General features: G+C 38.8%; 1 protein-coding gene across 1 annotated transcript in view; it reads right to left on the bottom strand.

Annotated features, from left to right (window-relative positions):
* LOC150079323 (protein alan shepard-like) overlaps positions 1-17,607 on the bottom strand; it is a 199,744-nt gene that overhangs the window by 37,951 nt on the left and 144,186 nt on the right. The gene's annotated exons all lie outside the window — the stretch shown is intronic.

The raw sequence follows: 17,607 nt of genomic DNA, 5'->3' as shown, positions 1-17,607 counted from the left end.
CCATTGGTATAGGCATTTACTAATGTGATCCAAGGCTAACTCTATAGCGTGCAGCTCTGCAGTAAATATGCTGCATTCAGAGGAAATCTGCTCCGATGTAGTGCTGTCTGTAAAGACAGCAGCAGATCCCACATATGATTCCGACTTCGAACCGCCTGTGTAAACTGGCGTGAAGTCAGAATGTTCAGCTCGATGTGCTGAATGAAGCTGCAGGTAGCCAGATGGAGTGTCCGACTTTCCCCAATTTCTAAGGGACAAGTCACATGTTGGAACATGAGCATGAGGATGGTCTGGCAGGGATTTCAATTTTAAAGCATACTTTAGAGACAACTACTTACATCGAAGCGGTAACGGCGGTTCGTTTGCTTCGACGTATAAGCTCTGGACAGGAGATGTTCGATATGCTCCAATAGCGGTACGGAGAGCCAGATGATGGACAGGATCCAGCCAACGAAGTACACTGTCTCTGGCCGAATTGTATACTAGGGACCCGTAATCTAGTCTGGATCGTACAAGTGCATGGTAGATGCGTAGTAGGGTGCATCGATCCGCACCCCAAGATGTAGAGGAAAGAGAGCGCAGAATATTCAGCCCTCTTGTGCACTTTGTGCGGAGTTTACGGATGTGATCCAGAAAGGTCAGCTTTTTATCAAATACGAGTCCCAAGAATTTTGTGTCCACCGCTACTAGAATAGCATTTTGTCCGAGCCTTAATTCAGGTTCAGGATGAAGATTACGCTTACGACAAAAATGTACACAAACGGTCTTCTCCGGTGAGAACCTGAAGCCGTTAGCAAGTGCCCAGGAATTAAGGCGATCAATGGATTTTTGCAGTAGTCTTTCAATAACCCTCATGGTGCATGACTGACAAAATATGCCAACGTCATCAACATAGAGGGCACTGTTTACGGTTGGAGGAAGTTGTTCTGTGATGGAATTTACTTTGATGGCAAAAAGCGTGGCACTTAAAACTGATCCTTGTGGTACTCCCTCCTCTTGGCTAAAGGAACGAGAGAGTGAGGATCCCACACGAACTTGGAAAGATCGATTGGCTAGAAAGTTTTTAATAAAAATGGGGAGTTGCCCTCTAAGACTAAGGCTATGCAGATCTTTTAAGATGCCAAATCTCCAAGTTGTGTCATACGCTTTCTCCATGTCAAAGAACACTGACACCAAGTGTTCGCGTTTTAGGAAAGCATCCCGGATGGATGTTTCCAGTCTAATAAGATGGTCCAAAGTGGACCGGTTCCTTTGGAAGCCGCACTGGATGTTGGAGAGAAGGTCATTTGATTCTAAATACCAGATTAAACGAAAATTAGCCATTCTCTCCAGGATTTTGCACAGACAGCTAGTCAGAGCAATAGGACAATAATTAGTAGTCACTTTTGGATCATTTCCTGGCTTAGAAAAGGCAAGAACGATTGCCTTGCGCCAGGAATCCGGAAACTGCCTGTCAATAAAGATTCTGTTATACAGAATGAGCAGATAATCCATAGATTTTGGTGAAAGATGTTTAATCATTTCATAATGGATGCCATCTGGTCCAAAAGCAATTGCTTTGGAAAGAATAAGAGCTCTTTTCAGTTCCTGTATAGTGAATGGCCTGTTGTACGGATAGATGCTCTTAGACTTAAAACTAAGTGCCTGTTTTTCGAATTTATGTTTCAGGACCAGGAACTCTGGGGAATACGAAGATGTTGCAGAAATGTTAGAGAATGTTTCCCCAAGAGAATTGGCTATTGCAGTTGGATCTGCAACAGTGCATCCATTATAATCTAGGATTGAAGAAGGGTGGGATGTATACTTTCCCTTCATTTTCCGGATTTTGTCCCAGACCAACTTAGTACTAGTGGACTAAGTAATTGATGAAGTAAAACGGATCCACGATTCCTTTTGACTCTGACGGCAGATGTAGCATGCTTTGGCTCGTGCATGTTTAAAGGCTATAAGGTTGGTCGTGGTAGGATATCGGCAAAATATCCCCCACGCTTTGTTTTGAGCCTTTTTTGCTGTTGTGCATTGTGAATTCCACCAAGGTTTGGGAAATGGTGGAAACCGGACAGATGTTTTTGAGACAGCATTCGCAGCTGCTTGGACGATAATTTCTGTGATGTACGTTACTGCATCATTGATAGGCTCCTGACTGACGGTACTGAGGTTAAAATTTGTCTGATATTGGAAGGCAGTCCAGTCAGCCCGATCAATCTTCCACTGTGGTAACCTGAAAGGAAGACACGGTCTCCCACTATGTAAAGAGGTTATCACAGGAAAGTGATCACTTCCATATGGGTTCTCCTCCACTTCCCAAGTGAGTGAAGGGAGTAGAGAGGGGGAGCAGATAGAGAGATCAATGGCAGAAAAAGTACGAGTAGGCATGTGGAAGAAGGTGTTTGTTCCAGTATTTAAAAGGGAAAGGCTATTGTCATTTACCATACGCTCTATGACTCGTCCCCTTCCGTTGATGTTAGTACCCCCACAGAGTATTATGTCCATTAAAATCCCCGAGAAGTAAGAAAGGGGGAGGCAACTGCGTTACAAGATCATCAAGGTCTTCCTGGGAGATGTCAGTCCCAGGTGGCAAATAAATAGAGCAGACCATTAATAAAAATCCCACTGTAAGGCGAATTGCAACAGCTTCTATGCTAGTTGTAATTAGCAAGGGCTGAACTGGGGTCTGGTTGCCCACAAGGATAGCCACTCCTCCATGAGCAGGACCATCCGCAATTCTATCCTTACGAAAAATTGTGATGTTATGCATTGTGGGATCATCGTTTGCCTTTAGATAAATCTCCTGCAAGCAAAAGCAAACTGGCTCGTGCTTTTGCAGGAGGGCTTGATGTCATCAGTATTTCGCCGGAATCCACGACAATTCCATTGTAGGAATTTAGCCATTATTTTGGCTTGGTGGGTCCATTAGGCGGCTTCCGAGGTGCTGAGGGCTTACTTTTGTCAATTTTGGATTTATCTTTTTTGGGGAAGAATGGACGCTGTCCCGTGTCCATTTCTTCCTCCGCAAAGAGTTCCAAGACTGATTCATCCGGTACCTCCTTGTCCTCGACATCCATTGTTTCTGTTATTACTGTTGGCTCTTTACCACTTGGTTTTGGTAGTGGTGGAGCATTAGGAGGTACGGATATAGGAGTGGCAGCTGACTGCGTTTTTTGGTGGGCTTTTGTGAACTCAATAAATAGTGGGCAATCTGTGTGAATGACTCTCTTGGTGGTACAGTCATCTCAGTTTGTGTACCGATAGTGCACTTTGCAGAAACCTTCTGGGCATATGAAGGCTTCCCGCTATTTATTGGTTGAATGCGTTTTCTAGCCTCTGGGTAGGAGATATTCAGCTCCGTTTTCAATTTTTGGATCTCTTTTTCATCCTTCCACCGCTGGCATGCTCTGGAGTAGGCAGGATGATCTTGTTGGCAATTTACACAGATCAGTTTAGAAGCTGAACATTCCTTGCTCTCATGGTCTTTCGCACCACATCGAGCACAGGCAGGGTTACCACAACAAGCCGTTTGTGAGTGGCCGTATTTTTGGCATTTAAAACACCTCAGTGGGTTTGGAATATAGATCCTCACTGGGCAATTTAAATACCCTGCCTTGATGGAACTAGGAGGCCGTGGGGTGTTAAATGTTAGGATGAGAACTCGGGTAAGGACGAGATTCCCTTCCTTCCGCATTGATATTCTCTTGACAGCTGTCACTCCTTGGTCTTTTACTTCAGAGCAGATCTCCTCTTCAGAGACATGAAGAAGATCCCACTCTGAAATGACACCGTGTGAAGAGTTCAAAGTTTTGTGGGGGTGTTACATTGATCGGTATTCCCCTTATGGATGTCGCGTTTAACATTCTTTCTGCTTGCTTTGTGTTTGAAGCTTCAAGTAAAAGATCGCCAGAAAGCAGCTGTTTTACAGATTTTGCTGATCCTGCCAAACCTTCTAATCCTTTCTGGATAAAGAAGGGTGACATCTTCCCAATTGACTGCTCTCCGGTGGAATGGAGAATGAGGAAAAGCGGTGTTATAGATGGTGGTTTATCCTCAGTTCTGGCTTTTTTGGCAGAATTGGTATCATTCTCATCGGTTGGGTAGGGGCCTTGTTGGGGCCCTAGAAGAAATAGAATTTAAATTACTCATAAGAGTAAGGAGAAAGTGTCTGATGCCTAAGTACCTCACCCACCACGGAGCCCTATGAGGGGATGCCCACTCGTGAACTAGCAGGTACTGTGTACACGAATGGGACACCGAATTCGCTTAGGAGCACCATACCCACATTACCAATAAGTCTTTATCCCATCCCAGGACCAAAGGGAGGGAGAGACTTATTGGAACGCAGTTGACCCTAGCAGTAAAAATCCACCCGCCGATTGATCCCAGTCGGGCCGGTCTGGGACCTCCCGTCTTGTATTAAGGCTGGGCCCCTCAACCACCAGGATCCCCCTTTCCGAAATCCACGGGTCGCGGCGCACGGCTGCACACGCCGGATTCCAATGATGTAACCCTGGAACCAAGGTATGGGCGTTAGATCCCAGTGATGCTAATCTGGAAAACCAGCAGCATCACTGGGAGGTCCCCTCACCACGTACAGGTGCCCACGTCGAGGGGACATCTTGAGTAGATGAAGCCTAACCACTGCCTTGTACAATGGCATAATCAACTTATTCCTACTAGCAAAGTTACAGTATATCATTGACAAAACCCCATGAGCTGTCTTGGCAGCCTGTCTCTATTACTCAGAGAATTTCATATCTGGCTGCACAATTACCTTCAGGTCTTTTTCATTTTTCACTACCCTGTACCACACATAGGTATCACAGAATAGGTACATTAATCTAGGATTACTGTTATCCATATGCAGTACCTTGCACATGGCCTGACGTAGCCAAGTGGTCACGAATGAGAGTGCAGTAGCATGTGCTCTTTGAGTGAACTGGGGTTTAAGTCCATGACTGCTAAATGTGATTAAAGTTTGTACAGGCAGGCCTCGCATAACGCGAGTTCGATTAACATGATTTTCAGTTAATGCTATTTGAAAAATTATACCACTTTTCACTTTACATGATGCAAATTTCCAATTAACGCGATTTTTTTTTTATATGTGATAGTTGAAAAAGATTTGAATGCCGCGTTAAGCTTACCGCGAGTCGTACGGTCAATAAACAAACGTTTGCCTGCTACCCGCCTCGGTGTGTTCCATCAAGCATCGGAAGAAGATGTGTTACTTGTTTGTCTCCTGCTAATAAAGTCAATGCACACTTGCATAAAAATTCAAATTTTTAAATGAGCCAGATGAAAATGTTACCGCGAAGGAGATAATGGTAAAAGAATTAGATGGAATCTTTCATATCGCAGAGAACCTGAAACAAAAGGTTTGAGGTTCTCTGCGATATTTATTTCGCCAGGGCCCAGAGAAGATTGTTGTCGGCTATCGGAAATTGATTGATGAAAAGAGAAAGTCAACACTGTTCAAATATTTCCGCAACAGTCATTTCTTCATTGTGTATTTTATGTCAGAGGTTCCCAAACTTTCTCGGTTCATGGTGCCCTTAAGTGTCTCAGTAATTTTTTCAAGGCGCACCCAGACCAAAAGAAATACCTAACAGTTCCATTTAGTAGTTAGGTCCAAACAACTTAATAAGAAATGCTGAAACTGTGAACTACCTCAAGCTAGTAGTTTGCGCAGTGTCCGACAGATGTCGAGCATCGCTGTGTTTCCCTTGAAAATTTAAAATATTCCGCGGCGCACAGTTTGGGAACCGCTGTTTTATGCAATAAACATTTAATTCCATTATTATTTTCATTATCTTTTACATTGTATACAGTTAAAAAGTTATTTAAAAGGTATTTTTAAAATTCTTTATGGACATTCCAGAAGGTCAAGGACCAATTATAATTTTTCCCATTGATTATTATATTCGATTACCGCGTTCCCGTTTTGCGCGATGCGCTCACAGGACGAATTAATCGCGTTAATCGAGGCCAGCCTGTATTGACAATTTATTGTAAATTCCACTGATCAGGTGGTTGCACCAGAGTATGAACAACAATATTAAATTTCAACTGCCATTTCTCAGCCTATCTACCAAGTTTTCCTAAATCTGGTTGCAATAGCACACCTTGATTTACTGTCATTAACCACCCTGCCAATTATAGCATCATTTGCAAACAGACATTAAAGCCTGATATACCTTCATCAATATAGAATACAACAATGGGCCTAGCAATGAACTCCATTAATAATATTAACCCATGAAGAGAAGTGTCCATTAATAACCATTCTGTCTTCTCCAACTCAATCATCAAGTGGAGTAATGTAATTCAATCCCTTTCTTGTACTTTCAACATGCAGTAACTTGCCCTTAATGCCACATTGCTCCAATTTATACAGCAGTGTTTTACATGTGGCAGTATCAAAAGCTATCTCGAAATCCAAGTATTTTTCTAATATCCAAGTATATTAGCAAACTTATTTTTTTTATTTTTTGCATCCATTTCCTTTGTTACTGTATTATAATATCCAATCAGATAGGCCAGATGCAATCGCTTAACAAATCCATCCTGTGACTGCAATATAACTGCATTACTTCTTTGACTTATTTTTGCTGGAACAGAGGTTACATCATCAACCACTGTTTCTTCAAAAAAAGAAAGGAGCAATTACACATTTTTCCTAGGACACATCTTTGACTTTAGGGGGTTTGTGAATTGGGGATACACTCGCACATCTCCAGTTTATGGGGATTTCCCCTGAATCCAAAAGATGTACTCATAATTATGGCCAAGGGGTAGATTCCATCCACTCCAGGCACTTCAATAAATCTCTTCGACTTTCATCTCAGTTATCACAAATTTATTTAGCTACCTGTTACAGTTTGATAAACTTCTGGCATCCCCTCCCCTAAAGAATTCTTTACGTGTGAATCTAGATGCACAATACCTATTCAGTTTGTACACGACTTGAGCAGAATCATCAAAAGTTAGACCATCAACATCAAGTGGAGTGATGTAATTAAATCCCTTTCTTGTACTTTTAATATAAGCAAAGAAGTCTTTGTTGCTTTTCTTTGCATACTTTGCCAGAGACTTCTTGTAATTTGCATTACCTTTCCTAACCTCTTTTGTGACTTGATTGCAGACTAGTTTAAATCTACCACAGGTTTCTGCATCACCTGATACTTTATATACATCCCATGCATTTTTAATCTCTGCCACAAGTCTCATCACAGTTCGTCTGACAACCATTTATGTCTAAGGATTGAACAGTATTTCTTAGTTTCCAAAAAGCCTAATAGCTCTACGATTACTTCCCTGAATGCACCCCATTTATAATTTGCTGTTGGTAACATCAGTTGGTCCCACTGTGTAGAATTAAAAAAACTGCCCAAGTCCACTGAAGTCACCCTTACAAAAGCAAAAGCCCTTCCCTTTACCCTTGAGAATAGTTGTGTTTTTAAGTAAATCCCACATCAGTACTCTGTGATCACTGCCACCCAGTGAATCTTTTATTTGCAGATTGTGAATGAATGAAGAATCACTTCCAATTATTGAGTCCTCTTGTCACCTCTCTAACATGCTGCTGTAAGAAAATAGTCATTGAATAAATTCACAAAAGCCTTGCTAGTGTGTGAATGACCAACCCATAAGTTCCGGTCAATATCTGGAAAGCACAATTTGCGATCATCAAAAATCCCACATTAATAAGACATTCTGATCCATTTGCCCACTATTTCTCTGCATAGCAGAGAAATAGTGGGCAAATTTTGTTTTACTGAATATTTTGTTACTCTGGCATCTGATATGACATTTTACTATAGTTACTCTCTTTATAGAGTACAGGGGTTTTTCTGCACTTTAAAACTGCAATAACCTAGGTTCTATATGAGATAGACGATCTGTAAAATGCACAGATCGATATCTGTGCATTTTACAGATCGTCTATCTCATGATTTATATATGATTTATTCTAGTTTTTAGGATAAGTAATCATAAAATTGTTAAGATTCACCATAACCTTCAACATTACTGATACAAAGTGTTCCATGATTTTACAATAGCATAAACACAATTACGGCATTAATTGCATTTGTGATCTTGCTACAAAGATCATTTAAAGAGTGAGAGTTTGAGAAGAACCACACTTTTAAGGTGCACCACAGAAAAGAGTTCAATGAGGAAAAATTGGGTGGCCAAGCAACTGGTCAGTTCTGCCAATCCATCTGTTTAGAACACTGTTTAAAATTCTAAAACATTCTGAGCAAAGTGGCAAGGTGCTTCATCTTGCTGAAAAGTCATATCAGCTTTGATTCTTAACTGTCAGTTCAAGAATAAAAAAAAATCCTGTAGCAATGCAAGATAACTATAGATAAAAGAAAGGAGCAATGCACATTTTTCCTAGGACATATCAGGCTTTGACTTTAGGGGAATCCCTTTTGTGTTTCCAACTGCTCGTGGTTTCTCTGTCCCCCCCCCCCAAATATGGCAGGTATGGTGATTAACCTTGCCGCTATGTGAAGTGTTACTTCATCACCAAATGTCAGATTGTCAAGATAGTAGATGCCATTTTTAACATTTTCATTAAACTTATGATGGAAAACTAATCTTACATGGTAGTCATCTTCCAGAAACATTTGATGCACTTGAATCTTGTAAGGTTGTTGTGCAGCAACGTTTTTATTTAAAAACATCAAGTTCCTCAGATGCCTGTCTTATTTTCTTTGGCTGTGCTGAAAAAGTTTCCTCGACAAACGGCAGTCCCCTCATTTAATTTGGGTCTTCCAGTTCAGCTTATCATTAACAGAACCAGTCTCTTTAAACTTCTTCATCCAGGCTGAAATTGAATTTCTGTGTGGTTCTTCCTTTGCATAAAATGTCATTCTTCTAACTGCTGATATAGACTTAAGCACTGCTAGCTAGAGGGCACTGTTCACTTTCTTCTTCTATTGAAGGCATTTCTTGTAGGGTAGATTATCAGAAAATTAAAAAAAAAAAAAATTAAAGTACATTAAGTACAGGCAACCCCTATAACACAGTTTCGCTCTAACATGATTGAAAAATTGCGGCAATCCTCGCACAACCCAGTACTTATATAACACAGTTTTGCTCTAATACGATTAGAGAATTGTGGCAAACTTTGCATAACACGGTATTTTTGAGTTTTTGTGCGGGGAAAACACTGCTATTATGTTGGATGTAATTTTTCAACATTTCCATTCTTTTTTGTGAATCCCCACTGTTGACTTGCTAGTCACTATGCAAAAAAATTACTCAGAAATCTGGTATTTAATTTTGTTGGGAGATCCTCGTGTTAGATTCTGTGCTATTGAACTTGTGCTTGTTTTAGACCATAAAAAAGCCGACCGGGCTAGCCAGGTGGGTAAAGTGCCTGCCTGGCAACCCAAAAGGTCGCGGGTTCGAATCCTGCCTCGGGCTTGGATCACAGTAAAATGCAAAAACCTTGGGAGGTGCATTATGGCCACAGAACCTGATGCGCCAACAACTAACAACTAACAAAAAAAAAAAAAAAAGACCATAAAAAATTGTGACTTTTAAGGTTTTTGCAAGGTTATTTTGGCTTGATCGTTTATAAATTTTTCCGAGTGTGTATTACTAAACTTTGTTCTTAAAAACCATATTGGAATAATTAAATTTCAGCTATAAATTATGCCTAAGGAAAAATAAAAAAGCACTGCTCAAAAGAAACTTATTTCTCTAGAATCAAAGATAAATTTTGATTCATCTTAAAAAGGGGGAAGGTATCATATGTTGCAAAAAGTTTAAATTAAAGTAACAATCCAGACCATAAAGGAAAAGAGGATCTTTCATTTCCACAAATATGACAGTTCATCCCTGAGTGCCAATAATTCAGAAAATGGAAAAAGCGCTCAGTATTTGGATTGACAATTGCAGTAAAAATGGATCCCATTAGATGGTAATGTAATAAAACAAAAGGCACTAAAAATTTATAACCATTCAAAAGAAAATGGGGAATCTTCTATTAACTAGGAATTTGTTGCCAATAAAGTTTAAAGGTTGGTTTGAGCGATTTAAAATCCACTTCTCACTACACAATATAAGAATTCAAGGGGAAAGTGCAACGGCTGATAATGAAGCTGCCAAAAAGGATGCAGAGGAATTTCAAAAAAATTATTGAAGAGCACGGATACACACCACATCAAGTTTTCAATGCCAGTGAGACAGGTCTTTGGCGGACAAAAATGGCCATCACAACGTTCATTTCAAAAAAAGAGAAAACTGCACCAGGTTTTAAGGCCTCAAAAAATCGTATAACGTTACTTATATGCAGGATGCATCAGGAGATTACATAATAAAACCTATGCTAGTTTATAGATCCTCTACTCTTCATGCAATGAAAGGTGTAAATAAAAACATATTACCAGTAATATTGGAAAGCAAATAAAATAAGTTTAAACTTAATTTACAAAGATCTATTAGGCAAAAGGGAAAAAACCCAGATTACTGATTTTTTTAAAGAGAGCAGAAGATACACAAAATCTAGATGCTGCAGAAGAATGTTCACAAGGTGAAGATATTCTGCAACAAAAAAAAAAAAAAAACATTCTCGTTTGATTGTGCTTAGCAGCAATGAAGAGGAAGAAAATTAAATGAACATATATTATCTGACATATGTAAGACGTTTGTTAATTTATTACTATTTTTAATAAAATTAAGTTTCCAATAGTGATATAAAAAAAAAAAAAAAAGTGTATTTTTGTTAGCTTTTGGAACATAACCCCCCTTTTTGTACTGGTTATTAGTTCTGTACAACAGTTTCACACTACACGAGATTTTATAGGAACCTAAAGTGTTATACGAGGGTTACCTGTAATTATTTTTTTGTGCGTAAAATCTAGAATAAGTTACTTTCAAATATATTTTACAGATTGTTTCTATCTCCTACAGAACCAAGTTATTGCAGTTTTAAAGTGCACAAGGGACTTTATGGAAACACTATACAGCAGGCCCCCGTTATAACGCGGTTCGCTATAACGATGTTCTTAAATTATAACCCGTATTTGACTATAACGCTGTCACAGATCACTATAACGCTCTTTTACAGATTGCATTTTTGGCATATTTAACGAAATCGTTTCATTTGATGGAGTTGACAGCTTGAAAACGAATAGCAAAACAGCATTAAAACATTTCCCACGCCGACTTGAGAAATTTTCTCGCACGCTAATTTAATTGCAGTACAGTGACTTGTTACGTAGTTTCGAGATCAACATTTTAAAAAATGATCAAGTTTATTGCTTGTAATATTTGCATTATATGCATTTATCCGAAGTCTAGTCATCACTCAGTACAGTATTAGACATCGTGCGTAACGGACAGTTTACTCGAACATTGAATCATAATTAATGCAATCAACGCAGTTACATTTTCGAAGAGTTAATAATGGCCGATAAGAATGAAAAAGCAACAATGTCTGAGAGCAGTACGAAGACTATAAATGTAAGAAAAAGATTGAATTTGAAAATTAAATTAGATGTTTTGAAGCGAAGCGATTCCGGTCAACGACAAGCGGATGTGTGCCATAATTTAGGACTTGCAAGTTTAACTATAAGAACAATTATAAAAAAAAAAAAAATAAAGAATTAATTTTAGCAGCGGGAAAGATAGCTATTCCGCTGCAAGCAACTAGGGCTAGGCCGGCTATTAGGATTGAAATGGAAAGACTAATTAATTTTATTGAAAATAATATCCAATGCAGAATTCAGTTAAGTTAAATATTATTAAAGAAAAAAAAAATGTGGAACCATTTAAAACTGGTAAGGGCTGGTTGAATAGATTTAAAATCCAGGGAGAAGCCGCAAGTGCAGAAGGAGCCGAAACTTTCAAAAAAGAACTTGTTAAAATTATTGAAGAAGGGTATTATGTGTTATACTGTACTTCTCAACAAGTTTTTAACATAGATGAAGCAGCACTTTTGTGGAAACGAATGCCTAAAAGAAGTTTCATATTGAAAGAAGAAAAAACATTCCAGGTTTCAAAGCGGCGAAGGATCGGTTAACTTTATTGTTGGGTGGTAATGCTGCGGGGTATTTAAAATTAATACCCCTTTTAGTTTATTTGGAAGAGGGCCAAAGTTCAACCCAAAATCAACTCATTTTTCATGATTAAATTCATCAATTATATTAAATCAATTTAGATCAATTAAATTCATGATTTTAATTGGAATTTTTAAGTTTAATTTTGATACGTAAGTAGTTACCACATAATTATATACGTATGTAACGCAGAATATTTTATATGTACAAATATTTGAATATTAAATATTTGGACCGACATTTGTGCATCTTTTCACTACCGTTTATATTATTGATTAGGAAATATTATATGGCACCGACCGCAACTCACAAATACATATATTTTACCTTATGGGAATGCGGCGCTCGCTTAGCGCGGATTCACTTAGCGCTCTGTTTTTACGGAACGAATTATCAGCATTAAGCGGGGGGGTCACCTGTACACGGACCTTTCAAATTTTAATATTTAAATGGTCCATATCTACTGTGGCACAGTGGTCTCACTGGTGAGACCCTATGCCAGAGTAAATTTATTACACGAGTTTTGAGTTTGCTAATCCATAGTATATAATTGCGGCAGTTCTCCAACTTTTTTTGTATATCTGAATATTCAGGACATAATATAAGGTATACAACTTTGAAAATTTATTGTCCTCAAATTAATCTTCATCATCACCATCATCTTCAGCCATTGCCAATCTGCTGCAAGATGAAGGCCTCCTCCAGCAATTGTGGGTTTTTTTTGTTTTTTTTGTGCTTTCTGTTGCCATTGAACACCAGCAAATTTCACAATTTCATCAATCCACCTCATTTTTGGCCTTTTTCTTGAGTGTCTAGAGTAGTGGTATCCATTTCAAAATTCATTTGGTCCATCTTCTTCATGATATGTGACCTGCTCATTTCTATTTTAAGCACTTTGTTCTTTCAGTGATGTCACAGACCCTGGTTTGTTGGCAAATCCATGGACATTTTTTGGTCTATTTTGGTTATGTTCAAAATTCGGTGCTCCATACTTCTCTGTGACCCTCAATCTTTGTAAAGCTTTGGCATTTCAAGTCCATGTTTCACAACCATATGTTATGACAAAGAGGATACATTGATCAAAAACATTTTGACTATATTAAGCTTTCCAAATGCTTGCCATCCCAATTTTATGCACTATGTAATTTCCATCAGTTCAAATTTCTCATCCAAGATAAACATACATTTCCACTTCTAGTTCTTGATGTCTGGTAAATTTGTTGAACATAAATGTCAACAAATTTCAGAGACCAAAGAAAATCATTTTTTTGATATTCATCTTCAAACTAAACTTCTTGCTTCCATGCTGCAGTTCTTCAATGTTTTGCTGAAATTCTTCCAGATCATTGGCAAAGAGAATGATATCGTTTGCAAATATTAAGTAATTCAGGTAATCTCCATTCACCTTGAGCCCTTTATTATCCAAATTTAGCTTGCAAAAAATTTCTTCTAAACAGGCTTTTGGGGAGATTGTGTCTCCTTGTTGGATGTCTTTTTCTATGTTACTGTGAGTTGATGCCGAAGTTTTACACCTGTAATAGTCACTGACAGTAAAACTTTGGCATCAAGTCACAGTATTTCCAGCTGATGTATGAATCTGCTTTGTGAATCATTTAAAAGTGAAATTCTTTTCACTAAAAAAAAAAAAAAATCCTCTAAAAGTGAATTTTTGTTTTATGTCTGTAATTGAACATTAAAATTTCCTTCCATGTGGGAACATACTCTTTACTTTGCAAATACAGTGGATTCTGGTTATTTGGGCCATCAGTTAATCGGGGCAGCCGTTTATTTGGGGAAAATCTTAAAAACAGAAACCAATTGAGAAAATAGCCAGGGTTTACTTTGCTTAATTAGGACAGCATGCCGTTTAATCGGGGCAGGAGACCACAACACTGGAGATTACCCTGTGATTGTCTCCGACCGTACCACGTGGTTCGGTCGAAATTCTGGAGGTCGCAACCATAAAACAATTAGCAGTCACCTGTTTATTGGGCTTTTCTGTTAGTGAAATCTATCATAAACGGACAGTAAACTCGATCTTACTGAATTTGCGATAACACCAACAGCTGGAATTCTGTGGGTTATTATGGTGAAACGTGTTTACACTTCCATGAAATCTTCAATCATATAAAAAAAATTATATTTTCAGATCTTCTCTTCATTCCTATTTTTAAAGCTTTGTAACTCGTTACTCTATTCTCACTTGCATGTATTGTGTTACTTGCAATTTGTGTGTGCCGTGTTCTTTGTTATTGATTGCTTATCTTTTTACTGTTTTAAGTTTTAACCCCCAACCACAAATGTCAGTGAACAGAAATGTCAACTAGTTAGTATGTACATATTACAGTACATATTAATTATTCCGATTATCACATATATTCTTCCGATTTTCATGTATCATTTAATTTTTTAATTGGTAAAGTAATAAAAGGTAAAATTGTGCTTAATATATCTTTACTTTTATGCCTGTGGATAAATTTCCTCCTACTTTTGCTCATTAGAATTGCTGTTTAATAGAATTAAAATTCAGTTCGCAAACGTGATCACAATGACCGGCGCTTACTGCACATCGTATAGTGAACGGTACTTTACTATGTTGAGTTCGTCGTAATGTGATTTGATTGTACAGTGAACCAATTGTGGGGTGGGGGGCACATTGTATTTTTAACTATTTATGTGAAACTTCGGATAATTGGGGCAGCCGCTTAATCGGGCCAAAATGCACTAGTCCCGACGTGTCCCAAATAACCAGAATGGACTGTAATTTGTGAAACAGGTTTGTTTACTGATTTATACTATGAATGACTGGGACAGCAAACAAGAACTAGTAAAACTATTATTTCTTGAAATTTTACAAGACTAAATAGTGTATGTTGATACAATATTTAATACTTTGAAAGTAATTCATGTGAAATCCCCTCCCCCCAGCTCCACAATTGTCATCAGTGAAAGCTGTATTTGCACTCAGGACAATGCATTGTAGGTCACTAGCGAACTTTTGTGATTAGGATCATCCTGAAAGTTCTGAACTTCCAGAAGACCTGTCAAGTAATAAATTTAGACCAAGTTTAAAATACAAGTTAATTTATAAGTAGTTCATAGTGTAACACTTCAATAAATATCTAAAACCATTACATGTGTTTGATAGCATTTTTATTTCTTTAATTCAGTTATGATAATCTATCACATACTATGCCTCTTTCAACATCAAAATAACACTGATTTCAATCTAGAGCATGATCAGCACATTTTAAAAGGGAAAGAAAACAAGAAGCTAAATGAATTTTTGATAACGTTTGGTTTGGTTTTTTTATGGCGCATTGGCAGCTAAGCCCATAATGCGCCAAGTCAAATTTTAAAATGCTATTAAACATTTTGGTAGCCAAGGCTACCACGTCAAACAATTATTGTGTTAAAAAGGTATAAAAGTAAAAGCATAAAACTTAGATCTTTGTATAAAATTTAATAAATTGTAAAATATTAAAAACGTTAGACATATTGTGTCTGTCACCTATAATCTGATTGAGTGTAAATGGCTCAGTCAAATTATTAAAAGCGGTAAAATACAAGCGTCGGGCTTCTATAAAAACAGGACATTCTATTAAAATATGACGGACGGTTAAAATAACATTACACATCTCGCACATAGGTGGGTCATCCGCCCTCAGCAAGTAGGAATGGGTTAGATGACTATGACCTATGCGCAGCCGAGCAAGAACAACTTCCTCTCTTCGGACCCTGCGTAGATTGGACTGCCATTGCGAAATTACAGGCTTGATGTGATGTAATTTATTTGTGGTCTGTCCGTGCCAAGAATCTTGCCATTGGGAAAGCAGTTTAGAACGTATTATTTGCCTGTAGTCTGTATAGGGGACTGACAGGCAATGATTATCCAGGGAAATGGCTGATTTGGCAGCAGCATCAGCCGATTCATTTCCCCGGATCCCAATGTGGCTTGGGATCCAGCAAAAGCGAATATCGAATTCTAATTTCTTGAGAGAAAAAAGAATCTGCCGGATCCTGGACAGGATCGGATGAGGGTTAAAACTCACCGATACCAGAGCCTGTAACAAGCTCGATGAATCGCAGTAAATCATATACCTCTGGTAGTCGCGATTTTTAATGTGATCTAGGGCTGTTTGTATTGCATGCAACTCTGCAGTATAGATGCTAGTTTCTTGTGGGATCTTATAGGATAATGTTTTGTGAGGGAACACAACAGCAGATCCCACATGACATTCTAACTTTGAGCCATCTGTATAGATTGGCAGAAAGTCAGAATACTGCTGTCGATGTAATGCAAAGAGTTGCTGGTAGACAGATGGCGGTGTAGTAGCCTTCTCCCAGATCTTAAGGGAGAAGTCGCAAGTTGGAAAATGAGCATGCCAGGGTGGAAAGAATTGCCTTGGTGACTGGGCAACGTTGTCTACCGTCAAGTTCAGCTCATTCAGCAGCCCTTGAATGCGAATACCAAAAGGTTTGTTGGCAGTCCGACGGGTGTTGTAGAGGTTTTCCCAGCGCGGCTCAAAAACGGATGGCCACGTGGGATGATCGGGCAGGGATTTTAATTTGAAGGCGTACTGTAAGGACAACTGCTTACATCGAAGAGACAGAGATGGTTCATTTGCTTCAACGTAAAGGCTTTGGACAGGAGATGTGCGAAATGCTCCAGTGGCTGTCCGGATGGCTTGATGGTGGATTGGATCTAACCACCGAAGTGCACTATCTCTAGCAGAACCATAGACCTGAGACCCATAGTCGAGTTTGGGACGGACAAGTGCCCGGTAGAGACGAAGAAGGGTAGCACGATCTGCGCTCCATGAGGTTGACGAAAGGGCACGAAGAATGTTAAGCCCTTTGACACACCTTGTCCTCAGCTGACGAATATGTTGTAAGAATGTCAGCTTTTTATCGAAAATAAGTCCAAGGAATTTGAATTCTGCTACAACTGGGATGTTATTTTGCCCAAGCCTTAATTCTGGGTCAGGATGAAGATTACGTTTGCGACAGAAGTGTACACAAACAGTCTTCTGTGATGAAAATCTGAACCCATTAGCCAAAGACCAAGCTGTAAGATGGTCAATGGTTTTCTGCAGTTGCCTTTCAATGACCCTCATATTGCATGAATGACAAAATATAGCAAAGTCATCAACGTAGAGGGCATTGTTTACAGTGGGTGGAAGTTGTTCTGCGATAGAGTTTATTTTGATTGCGAAAAGCGTGACACTTAGAACGGATGCTTGTGGGACTCCCTCTTCCTGAGAGAAAACTCGAGAGAGGGTGGATCCTAAATGGATTTGAAACTGGCGATTCGAAAGAAAATTTTTAATAAAAAGAGGAAGGTTACCTCTAAGACCAAAGTTATGGTCTGCTTTCCAGGACACAGTGCGGCTTCCGGCTTAAAATCCCAAATCGCCAGGCTGTGTCGTACGCTTTTTCAATATCAAAGAAAACTGCTACCAAATGCTCGGATTTAATAAAAGCATCACGAATGGACGTTTCCAATCGGATTAAATGATCCAGAGTGGATCTATTTCTT

Source organism: Mastigoproctus giganteus, chromosome 10 (assembly GCF_048544385.1).
Source record: "Mastigoproctus giganteus isolate SK-2022 chromosome 10, ASM4854438v1, whole genome shotgun sequence".
Taxonomy (NCBI): Eukaryota; Metazoa; Arthropoda; class Arachnida; order Uropygi; family Thelyphonidae; genus Mastigoproctus; species Mastigoproctus giganteus.
The sequence above is the reverse complement of the archived record's forward strand: the minus strand, read 5'-3'. Positions and strand labels throughout refer to the sequence as shown.